Source organism: Pinus tabuliformis, chromosome 9 (assembly GCF_031772625.1).
Source record: "Pinus tabuliformis cultivar Carrire ecotype Pingquan chromosome 9, CPIR1, whole genome shotgun sequence".
Lineage (NCBI taxonomy): Eukaryota > Viridiplantae > Streptophyta > Pinopsida > Pinales > Pinaceae > Pinus > Pinus tabuliformis.
The window spans coordinates 356,619,911-356,633,189 of NC_142307.1; the positions used below are offsets into that span (position 1 = coordinate 356,619,911).

At 40.2% G+C, this 13,279-nt stretch overlaps 1 pseudogene; it reads left to right on the forward strand.

Annotated features, from left to right (window-relative positions):
• The window catches only part of LOC149148670 (plant UBX domain-containing protein 11-like), a 31,143-nt pseudogene that overhangs the window by 1,191 nt on the left and 16,673 nt on the right, over positions 1-13,279 (forward strand).

The window sequence follows — 13,279 nt, forward strand, 5'->3', positions numbered from 1 at the left end:
AGGGTAGCAATGATACATGTGCCCTTTGAATCTATGAGGATTCATTCTATATGGCATTCAGAAGTTTTATGGTTTAGTATATTTAGAGGTATTCGTAGGTTGGATTACAGTGTATACATGCAGGTTGGCTTCATTGAAGTAGCGTATGCATTCTAAAATATGATTTTTGAGGTTGCAGTTGGTTCTGGTTGTTGATGTAGTGTTTTGGGTTCAAATCTATGTACTGGTTACAGTGATCTATCTGTTCCAGTTGATTGGTTGAATTTTGATTAAGTGTCGGTTGATTGAGTTTTCAGTGATTGATTGATTCAGTTGTGGTTGATTCAAAAATTGATGATTGGGTGATTTAGTTATGTTAGAGGTTTCAGTGATTGATTGATTCAATTGTGGTTGATTCAGAGATTGATGATTGGGTTTCAGTGATTGATTGATGCAGATGTATTTGATGGTTGTATTGCAGTGGTGATTGATTTTGAGCTTCAATGTTACTGATGGGTCCAGTATGAAAATTTGATGAAATGTGGCCTACATATTGTGTTGATGTGTACCAGGAGTATCCAGTTTGAAAATTTATGAAACGTGATCCCTGGAGGAAGAGTGAAGGTGGTAGCCTTTTGTAGGCCAACGCTTATCTACTCGTAAACATATTAGCCAGCACAGGAGCTAGGGGGTTGGAGCTCCCTTCCAGTAGTAGTTGGAGAACAAGCGAAGGTAGTAGTCTTCTGTAGGTCAGTGCCTACATACTAGTAAACATATCAGCTAGTACAAGAGCTAGGGGGTTATAGCTCCCTTCCAATAGAAGCTGGAGAACATGAGAAGGTTGTAGCCTTCTACAGGTGGGTGCTTGCGTACTGGTATGATTTTGCACCAATACAAGATTGTAAAGAACTTTTTTATATTAAAGAAGACAGAGACAACAGCAGCAAGTGGTTTTCTTCTGCATTGGGTTTTCACCTTAAATCTTGGTGTTCATGTGTGTTGTTTATGTGTGATGGTTTATTTATTACAACACATGGTTAATGTTTATCTAATGGTTAATAAAGTACTAATGCAAAATTTGAAGACAAACATATGATGGATTAACTGAATTGTAAGTTCATTGGATATACGCTTATAGTCTTAAGAACAATTGTGTACACATGCAGGTTCCATTCAGTAAAGTCACGTATAGAAATCTAAAAATGAAAGGTAAAAAGTTATTGATTTGTAAATACTGATTCACCCCCCCCCCTTTCAATATTTTTCCCAACAATTGGTATCAGAGCAGGTCCTTTGGCAGAAGCTTGATCACTTGAAGGAGATCTGTCGAGACAATGGGAAAGAAGTAAAAGAATAAAGCACCTCAGAAGAAGAAGACATCTCAAAGGAACAGTGAGAGTAGGAGAGACAATTGGCTATTAGGTGGAAGCAAACATTCATATTCAGAATCACTGCATATTGAAGATAAACAAGAAAAAGAAGTATTAGGTACTAATTTTTGGTTTTTTGGTGATACATTTCTCTGTTCATGCAATATTGAAGATAATGAAAGTGATAGTGGAACAACTGAATTTGCTCTTATGGGTGAAAGTGAAAGAAATCTAATAGAGATAGAATTTAAAAGACTCACATACAAAATTAGAGATCAACAAGATCTATTTGACAAAAGGGAGTGTACCTTCAAAGAAGAAGTTACCAGGTTAAAAGCTCAGTTGGAGGAAGGAAACAAAGTAAGGAAGCAGTACAAGGAAAAGGAAGATCAATGTCAAAGGTTGCAGGATGAAGTGACATCATTGAGAAATGAAGTAAATGAAAAGGATACAACAATCAAGAAACTTAAAGATAGATCCAATTACTATGAAAGTCTTGAAGCTGAGGTCGTCTCTCTAAAAGAAGATCTTGAAAATTCAGATAAGAAAATTGAAAAACTACCTCACGCAGATGAAGAAAAAGAAAATGAGATTCTCAAATTAAAACAACAAGTGGAAGAAGGAAGAAAATTTAATAAATCATGAAGAATCAGTATCTAGAAAAGGAAGAGAAATATCAGGTTGAGGTAAATATCCTAAAAGGTAAATTAGAAGAAAAGGATAAACTTTTACGATTTCAAGATAGTACAAAGATTTTGGATAATATTATTAGTAGTCAAAGGTCTCCTGCCATCAAATCTGGTCTTGGTTTTCATGAAACTATTAAAGGTGAATCTAGCTCACAAATTGAAGCAAGGAACTCTAATGAAAAAACTGAAATGCTCAACAAGGAGATAAGAGGTCAATCCCATCAACAACCAAGGAAAGAAAGTCTTCAAAGAAAATCATTTACTGATAACTATGGAAGTGTTAATCAATTCTTTCCTCTGATGAATAATGTTGAATGTTTTATATGTCATAATTTTGGACATGTTGTAGCCAAATATAGAAGTAGAATGATTCAAGCTAATAACAATCTCACAGAAATATCATCAACTTCCAGGTACTTTAAGGGATGTTGTTTTTCTTGCAAAATGTTTGGTCACAAAGCCATTGATTGCTATAGAAGAAATATGAAACATATAAGATGTAATGCTTGTAACAAGTTTGGGAATATAACAAAATAATGGAGGGACAAGTCTATGGATTGTCGTAGACAATATGGTAAGGAATCAAATAAGTAGATTTATATCAGAAAATCTGAAAAAGATGAATCCATCAAGAATCAAGAAAAGGAAGATCAGATAAGGTGTGATCTTGCTCTCTGCTCATTCGAGGACAAAGATGATAGTGGATGTGCTCATCACAAGACTGAAGACAAAAGAAAAATGGATTTTCTGATAAAGAACCATCATGATAATGATATTCTTGGAACTAATGCTTCAGCAAAATTTCTAGGACCAGGTACAGTCAGAACAGACTCAGGAGGAACTGAAAGTATGAAATTTCAGTGTTTTAATTCTCATACGCATATATCATGAAGACAAGTATCATATATATGCTAGTTTGAAACCTCACAGTATCGTATATGTTGTTTTGATGAAGAGCTAGTGGGATAGACTCAGAAAAAGGGTTTGATATGGTTCAGACAATTATCAATTGTCTTTTCCAGTTTGATGTTTGATGACAACAGCCTTTGGATGTTATTTAGAAGTGATTTTGACCCTCATAAGTTGTTTATGACTTGATGTATAACTAGTTGATGATGATACCTTGATGATTCTTACTGATATTTACAATGATCATATCTGACAGTGAACAGTTGGCACAGGTTCAGGGGGAGAATATGCTATGCTTCTAATAATGCATTGTTGGCATTATGTTTACAAGTCTTTGGTACATAATGATTCTTATCAATGATGAGGATGCTTATGTTGATTGAAATGTTTAAATGGTACATCATGCTATGTTGCGATCATGGGTTGCCTATGATGAAATCTCAGATGATACTTATATTGCTTAAGCCACATAGTTGTTATTCAAATCAGATTTGTGGATGACACTTTTGATTATGCATATAGTTATGTTGCTTACATGGTGATATTCATAAGTTCAAGGAGAAGAACAAAGCTTGAGTACACATATTCATTATTTGATGATGTAAAAGTATGTTGTTGTCATCATGCCTTCAAAGATGCATAAATTTCATATGGTGCAGTTATGGATGAGGATTCCTATAGTTCTTGGATCTCACATGGTATATTGGTTAAGGATTATTAATCTTGATGATATCAAGAAATTTTAACTGTGAGATCATGATTTGATTTTCTCATTGATGAGAAGCTAGATACACATTATGTTGGATACATGGATGATTACTTAAGTTGCATATTGGTAAATATTGTTGGTTGGCCAAGAGAATGGTGTTATTGCAGGTTTCATGAAGACATAGCTATTTGAAGACATGGATATTCGGAGACATGGCTTACTTAGTCACATAATGATGATGACTTCTTACTTTATGATGATAGGTTTGATTCTCACATATGTTGATTATCATGGTTGATGCTTATCAAAAGTGGGATTTGGAAAAATCCCTAATGGAGATTCATGGTTGATATATTGAGGGTTCTTGTGGAAAGATCATGCAGTTCTTGCTACGATGATGATGTTATGGTCATAGATGATGACTATGGTAGTTTCACATACATATGATATGATGTGAATGGTTTTGTATTACTGCTTGGAGATATGACATATGCTTAGTTGATTCATGGAAGGCTATGTTAAGGATTTTTCTACTAAGGAAACAGAGCAAGTTGATATTGATAAGATCAAGAGGATGAGTTGATATCTATATGTGGCATACTTTGTCACAGGTTGATGATATTAAAGGTACATTGTCTTATCTTGCAAACTGATGATGGACATATACAGGTTGTTGTTTTGGATGTTGCTGACAGATGCTTATGGTGCAGATCATATATGATGTATCATGGTCTTGTTTAGATCTTTGGTATTTGTTATAAATGTCATGTATATGTTATAGCTCCAAATCTCACTCTTATGGTTTATGATGCTGTACTCATGGCCTAGGGCAACCCCTCCTTCCAGACCTGGTCCTAAAATTTAAAAAACAGTGTTTTATCCCTTATACGCGACATTGCCTTGAGTTAAACGCGTGTATACGTGGGTCTATGTATATCCAACCCGCGTGTATGTATTAAAACACTTAAAAAAATATAAAACTCCTTATTTTCGGGCGGAGATCACGGGTTTTACCTGCTGATCACCTGTTAGTGCCCGTGGCCCAACTGTTCCCAACCAACTCCTAACTAAAAAACTACTTTGGGAGTGGTATAAAAAGACCTCAAAGGGAAGGCCTAAAGGAGGAGAGAAGAGAGAAAAAGGTTATTATGCTGAGGTTTTTCCCTTGACCAAGTCTGAAGTCCCTTGTGCCTTCTACACTTCCCCTATTTTGCACAGGAAACCTTTGTTTCCTTGTGTGTTGATGTTCATCGACCATTTATGACATCATGGAGAGAGTCATGGAAGGAGTTTGTTAGAGGCTTGAGGCTGGAACGGATCTGGAAGGAAGCTTTGCTTGGAGCCTGCTAAAGGTGACTCAAGTGAAAATATTCCTTTTTATGTACTTTATTTGTCTATAATAAAAGAAACACATGTCTTGGTTCCCGAAATGAATCTTCTTTATGTTAATGATATTCATGTTTAGAATTCATATGTAAATGGTTGTTTGGATTTCATAACTAACTGCCTTTCTTTATAACATGAAGATGGTTTCTTTATAAGTTTTTTTCCATGTACTACTATGTTCTTTGAATTGATTGTTTTGCAGGACAAAAGAGAAGAAGGGAACTCCAAGAAGGGTTTGGACCCTAAGGGCCTTCTCAGACGTAGGACCAAAGGTACGTACCCTTATCATAGAATTTGCTTATAATAGCATAATGGTTGTGTGAATGCATGTTTCTTTGAATAGATAACTTTCAGTTTGCTAGGGTTTCAACCCAAAAAGCCCTAGGGGAACATTTCCCTCTATCAGAATTGGCGACTCCACTGGGGACAACACTCTTGTTGTTCCTAGTTTGGGTGTTTTTCAAGCCAATCAGGGCTCAGCTGCCTTGTCTGCTTGCTGTTACTGTCTGGTCTGTTCTTGAACTTTAAGCCTTGCCAGTTTCTTCAGTTTGTTTTTTTTTTTTTTTTTTTTCTTGAAGCTTTTCATATACGCTGTTTTTCTTAGTTACAGAAGCGTATATACGCTTGTTTCTTTGAGTAAACCCGCGTATACGTAGGTTTCCTCAGATACAGTCGCATATACATGCAATCTGTACATCAGTACAGTCACGTATATATTGCAATTTTCAAGATTTATAAATCTTTTTGTCTCTGGAGGTTTGTCTGGTGGTTTGATTTGGTCTGAAACAGTCACTGTCCAGTATCAGTTATTTGTTTTACAGCGAGCATCTTGTTCTGAATTCTCTCTGATTATAAGGAGTATTGGTCTTGTTTTTTGTTGATTGCAAGCGTCATCATTTTTGCTAAAGCACGCAAGATTTCTTGCTAGGAATCTTGGCTGCTCTGATTCATCAGAGTAGGGAGATTGATCACAATCTTTGTGTTAATCTCGCTTTTGGTGACTTTTTGTTTGCTTGAAAAAATCGCTTTTTGTGACCATCCACTTCTTTGTTTCATGAAAGTTGTTGATTCACACTTTCTTGGAATTTGTCTTTTTGATCTTTTTGGTTTTCATTGCCAAAGCTTTCATTGCTGCTTTTGATTGTTAAGAGCGATTTTAAACACATTTATTTTTGTTGGGTTTTCATCCATTGAGTGGTGTCGATTCGCAAAAGTGTTTAATTGCCTATTCTTCAATCACAAGTTTCAATGTTGTTGAGAGCATTTTTTGAAAAGACTTTTTTTTGCTTGTTACTTTTGAAGAAAATCTTTTGAAAATCTTAGTTTTTCTTTCTTGAACTTGCTTTTCATTTGGTTTCCTTTTAGTGAGTGAAAGTGCTTTATGTTTGTCTTAGAACTTGTTTTTAGTGTTTAGACGAAATGAATGGTAGCATCTCATATTCCATCTAGACATTGTAAGTGGCAAGATAAAGTTTGATAAGCAAGCAACTTTCATTTTTGGTTTTTAGAGTAGTTTTAAATCTTGCATCCGCATATATTTGTTGCATTAGGATAGATTTGCATCCCCTTTTAGGCATACATAGCTTTGTTAGCTTTTGTGAGTGTGAAGTGTGAATTAACGAAAAGAAAAGAAAAAATTGTTTTATTAGAAGTACCTCTGAACCCTATAGAAATTGCTCTTCATCGAAAAACAAAAAAGTGCATGTGCATGTAGTTAAGTTTTTATTAATTTCTTTTGCGTCAAAAACACCACTAGTTTCACTTCCATTACCTTGTGACTTAAAGAACAGCCTAATTTAAAATCAAGCGCTAACTAAAATTCACCAGAACTTTTTGTTTTAGTCAGTTACACCAACAAGATTAGGATTTTAGGGCCTTGGATTAGGCGAGTGGAGAGTTAACTCTCCAAGGCCATATAAACGTCAAACGTAGGAGTTTGAATAACGAGAGAAAATCCAATAGTGTTAGGAAGACCAGGAAAGCTCCGGATCTGGGAGTTAAGCACGAGGGTCTGTGAAGATAGGGAAGAGAGACACCCCCTCTCCTACTTGTCCGAACTTACCTCACGACTGTTCCGCCTGGCTTCTGTGACGAGTTGGTATCCATAGTTGCTACTCCTAGGGAATTACACAGGTGGCTGTGGAGGGGAATCCCGTGGCACCTGAGGTTGACGTTGTATCACTCTCGACAGTACTACTGGAGGGCACCCTTGCAAAGCTTGGGGGCTTGCACCGGCGCAGGCTATTGTTAGGAGGTCAACGTAACTTCCTCTGATACCTTTGCTAATAGGACTGGGCCCTCATCATCCCAGACTATCTTCGGAAGGCCCCTTAATTCACTTTCTCGTATTTTGGCGTCCGGCCTTAATCACCCGATGCGGAAATACTTGGAAGTTGTTTGACTGGTTGTATCTTTAGGGACTTTATAATGTGTGCTTTGTGCTCTTAGTTGGCCTAGCTTTCAATTTTTTGAGTCTTTAGTTAGATCATAACAAAAAATTCAAAGTGGTTGACCGATCTCCTAGACGGTCTCGAAGACTTCGTGGTCTTTCGCCACCAAGTTTAGAGCCTTCTCCTAGAACGCACAGAGGCAATACTACCGGTGGGTTTCGTCCCACGCTGGTTGACGCATCGGGGATTGATCCTCCTCTCGAGGGCATTAGCGGCCAAGCAAGGCCTAGCAATTCTAAACAAGAGAGGGACACTCCAGTCCTTTCTCGAGTTCTCTTTCAAGCGGAGAATAACATAGAGGTAGAAGAACTCTCAGAGTCGTTAGCAGCTCCGAATTCTCCACTGCCATCTAGTCATCCAAACGTATTACAATACGTTGGGACTCCGACGCATAGACCGTCAAGTCCAGGTTACGCTACGCGCTTACCATTGATGACCACTACTAGAAGCATGGCTTCTACAAGTGCTACGACTATGCAAACTCCAACATCGGTGCAAGGGGGAGGAACGATTTCCATCTCCTCTGCTTCCTTGTTCGGATCTTTTGCTAGCACATCTTTAGTTGGGTCTACCTCCATTCCGTCCATGAGTGGAAATGCCCAAACCAATGATTTTGGTACTGGATTCTTCCCATTTGGCACCCACTCACAGGGTATTCCATCGGTCCCGTTTAGTGCCGCTACGTCCATGATGGGCGGATCGGCTTCATTCCAGGGTTTTCCTTTTGGAAGTGGTCATATACCACATTCCAACCCGACGGTAGGATCCATGCCTTTTTCTTCTATAGGACAAAGCAGTAATCCTTTCCAAGGTTGGACTAACCCTGGGGTTAGTAGCGCGGGAACTGGGAATCCGTTTATCGGCCAACAAGGGAATAGGCCGTACTCCACGGTTAGTTCGTTTCAAAGTATTCCTCCCCTAGCTTCGGCTTGGAATCCGTATCAGGGGTTATCAACTCCTTACCATCCTTTAGGAGGAAACTTTGCTGGTTATGGAGGCTATACGGCCGGAGTTGGTCAAACTCTGAATTTTGCTGGATCACAAGGCTTGCCTTTTGGTTCAGCTGGTTCTACTAGTTACTTCGGGCAGCCTGGTGCCTCCCAAATTCCAGGACAATCTTTTCAAAACTTTGGGAGTTCTGCCCAGTCTAGGTGGAATCCCCAAGTTCCTCCTAGGCTTCTGTTTCTGGCAACGTTGAACTTGCCAGATCTCACTAAGTTAACAAATGACCCAATCAAGTACAATCCGGCCTGGCCTCCGGTCCCAACCAAACTCCCTTCGGACATTCCAAAATTCGAAGGGAAGAGTGGTGAAGACCCAGGCGACCATGTAACCACATTCCATTTGTGGTGCTCATCTAACTGCCTTATCGATGACTCAATTAGGTTGAGACTCTTTCAGCGCACCTTGACTGGTAATGCGGCCAAATGGTATATAGAATTGCCAGGGGGCAGCTTTACATCTTTCGCTGACTTAGCTAATATTTTCTTAAATCATTTCCAGTTGCCTATCCGCTATGATGCCGGAACTGAACTTCTGGCCACCTTTTGTCAGGATAAAGCAACCCACATTTCTGACCATATTCAGGAATGGAGACGGAGAAAGAGGCTCATTAAAGCCGAAATCCCTCCGGAGTACCGTCTCGAGTGGTTTTTGAAGTCTTTACAACCCGAGATCTCCAAGGATGTCTCCATGTCTGGGGTCTATTCTGAGGAGCAAGCCATTTTTAGGGCCCAGCAATTAGAATTGATCTACTCTCAGTCTGGGATCCTACAAAAGTACTTACCAGATGCTCCTGGATCTAAGGTTGACGTAGCTAAGTCGAATCTAGGTCCGCACGCGGATGGTATCGTTGGGTCAGTAGACACAACTACAGTGAACTTGTTAAATCAATTGCAGCAGTTGTCCTTACAAACTGCTTCTAACAACCAAGTCACATCGTCTAATCCCCCCGCTTCCCAAACTTCTTCAATTAATGCCGTCCAATCTGATAACCCCAAAGGAAATCAAAATTCCAATGGGAAAAAGAAAGGATGAGGTAAGAAAAAGAACCAGGATGGGAAGCCTAATGCAAATAAATCCGGCAACAACGCTGGTGGGGGTAGAAATGAGTCGAGAAAGAAAGTCAAGTTTCCATGCAAGTTGTACAGTGGAGACCATCTAACTCATCTCTGCCCTAAGATTGAAGACGCTCAGTGCTTGTTAGGATAGCAAGGGACTTCTAGTTCTCAAGCTGTGTTAACCAACCCGTTTCCCCAAGGGCAGCAACTTCTTGCTGGCGCGAGTTCAAACCCTGGAACCTCCGCAGGGGGCAACCAGGAAGGGGAAAAATCGTCAAATGTTTTCATGATGGGTTCTAACGTCCATGTGGCTACTCGGTCACATGATTATGGTGAAGCCGAAACTTCCAAGGACAAGACTGTTCCCAGAAGTACAGACCTTCATATTGAGCGACCCCCTATCGAGACTATACCATGGATACAGAAAGGTTCCGCTAAACGTGTGACTATTAATCCTAATAATAGGGACGCCCAGAATTACTCCATTGTGGAGGATTTGGCTCAGAGTCCATGTGCCATGTCCGCTTTAGAGGTTCTCCAGTCGTGTCCGGCTCAGAGAAGTGCTTTACTCTCCGCGATTGGAGCAGTCGATCCAGCTAACTCTTTAGTGCTCACTTTTGACATGTTAAATGTCAAAAAGCGACTCCCTCATCATATGGCTTTCCAAATAAAGTCTACATACCGAAAAATCAATATTTTTCACACCGTTATAGATGAAGGAGCTTCCACATGCGTCATGTCGATGTCATGCTGGAAGGCTATTGGATCGCCTTCGGTTGTTCCTTCACCCACTGTCTTGACTGCATTTGATGGTCATTCTCATAAGCCGCATGGGATTATCCCGGCCTTTCCTATATGTGTTGGGGGGAAGGTCGTCAATATCGAAGTAGAAGTCATAGATGCTAACCTAGACTATAATCTCCTATTAGGAAGGAACTGGGTATATGAAATGGACGTCGTTGTTTCGACTCTATTTCGTGTCATTTGCTTTCCTCATGAGGGGAAAATCGTTAAGGTTGATCAATTGGACTATTGTCCAGTCGATCCTCAAGCAAACTCTGACTCTATTGTCCCTTTAGTGGATAACCCTCGCCCGCCGACTGAGAATTTAGGAGTAGGGATGTATTCCTCATTGATGGGTACATTTGATTTTCCCTCTCCTTTCGCTAAAATCAATGCTATTTCATCATCTAAGGAGTCTCCTCGAGAAGAGTTCTTTCGAACTCGTTATTTTTCAGACCCTTGGACCTTGCCTTCACCTACAACCACATTAGTTGAAGGAGAAGTAAATGGAATGGCATTCCCTATATCTGCAGCTGAGCTTAGATATCAGTCTATCGTAGACTTTGCAGACAACCACTCTACTCCTTTTTTCGAAGAGGAGTTAGATGGGCATGTGGCCCCGGCTTGGAGCCTTGATTCTACCTCTGCCTTGGACTGCTTAGATTCAGTTTTACCTTCTGAAGAAGCAATCCTCGAAGTAATGATGGGTATAGATCGACCTTGGGAAGACTTACACCATCGTTCATACTTTCTTCCTCCATTGCAGGAAGTAGAATCTAGATTCTCCGAGCTCCTCACTAGTGATGTTTGTACGGTGTCAAACCCTTTGGCTCCAGCACACATTCGTGCCGAAGGTAATATGTCGGTAATTTCAAAAACGATACCTATAAACATCTCTAGGGACCCTAATGTCATCGAGAATATCTTCATCGGAATTGAGTGTTCCCCTGAAGAAATTCAAATTTACACCGACCTATTTAAGGAATTTCGTGATGTATTTGCTTGGTCTTATGAAGAAATGCCTGGCATTGATCCTTCTATAGTTCAACATGAGATCAAGACGTATGAAAACGCGAAACCAGTTCGTCAAAGGCTTCGGCCGGTTAACCCTAGGAAAGCAGCAACTATCAAAGCTGAGGTTGAGAAGCTGCTAAGGGCGGGTTTTATATACCCTGTTCCTCTTACTGATTGGGTTTCTAATCCAGTCCTTGTGGATAAAAAGCAAGGAACAATCCGAGTATGCATCGATTTTAGGGACCTAAACAAGGCTTGTCCGAAAGATAATTACCCCACGCCATTCATTGATCAAATTATTGACGAGTGTGCAGGTAATGAAATTTTTTCCTTCATGGATGGTTTTTCGGGTTATAATCAAATTTCTATCCGTCTTGAAGATCAACATAAGACAGCCTTTATATGTCCCTGGGTTACCTTTGCATATAGAAAGATGCCTTTTGGTCTTAAAAATGCTGGAGCCACTTTTCAGCGGGCCATGTCATATGCTTTCCACGACATCAAACATGTCATCAAGGCATACTTGGATGATCTCGCTGCTCGTTCTCGAAAGAGAACTGATCATCCTAGTCATCTTCGATTGGTTTTTGAACGATGTCGTTTTTATAAAATCCGGTTGAATCCCAACAAGTGCGTTTTCGCGGTTACGTCCGGTCAGTTGTTAGGGTTCATCGTGTCCAATGAAGGGATTCGGGTTGATCCCTTCAAGGTTGAGGCAATAGTTCAATTGCCTCCCCTGTCCTCAATTCGACAACTTCAAAGTCTCCAAGGGAAGGCTAATTTCTTAAGACGATTTATAGCAAACTATGCCGAGATCACTAAAGGGTTCATGTGTTTGCTACGGAAAGGAGTTCCATTTGTGTGGGACGACTTTGCATAGCGGTTGTTTGATGCTTTGAAAAAAGCATTAGTCTCTGCCCCGCTTTTGAGTCCACCGGATTATGGTAGAGCCTTCCTTTTATATCTCACGGCAGCAGAATCAACCATTGGTATGGTTCTCGTTCAGGAAGACGATGCTCTCGCCGAGCATGTGATTTATTATTTGAGTCAAGGCTTAATAGGTCCTAAACTTCGCTATTCTTCGGTTGAGAAGTTGGCCTTGGCAGCTGTCCATGCTGTCCATGCTGTCCAACGGCTCCGTCATTATATTCTGCTACGCAAAAATTTTGTCTTAGCGGTGGTCAATCCATTCCAATTTTGCCCTCAGTAGGCGAGTGATTGGGGGCAAATATAATCGATGGATAGTCATTTTGCAAGAATTCGATCTCGAGTTCTTGTCTGCCAAGTCTAAGAAATCCATGGTTTTTGCGGAGCTAATTTCTGAGCTACCTTGTGGAGAGGATACTATTTATAAGGAAAGTTTTCCCGACGAACATTTATTCCTCATCTCTTCACTCGACCCTTGGTATGGTGATATCATTGTCTATCTCCAGACTTCGAAGTTTCCCTCTACTTTCTCCAAGGATGAACGTCGAAAATTACGTCACCTGGCTGAAAACTATGTTATCATTGGTGACACATTATACTGTCGAGGGGTTGATTCAATCCTTCGGCGCTATTTAACCTTAGAGGAAGCAGAGTTAGTGCTCAATGACTGCCACAGTGGAGCTTGTGGTGGTCATCTACCAGGGCTTGCTACAACCCAGCGCATCTTACGTGCCCGCTATTTTTGGCCTTCACTCTTTAAAGACTGTGTGGAAGTGGTCAAACACTGTCACCCTTGTCAAATTTTTACTCGGAAGATGCGCACACATCCAGCTCCTCTTTTTCCCGTTGTCACCATCGGTCCCTTCACTAAGTGGGGTATTGATTTTACGACTTGTAATCCGCCTTCAGCGGTGAATCACAGGTACATTATCGTGGCTGTAGACTACTTTACGAAGTGGGCTGAGGCCATGCCTACTTATAAGAACGATAGTGACATGGCAGC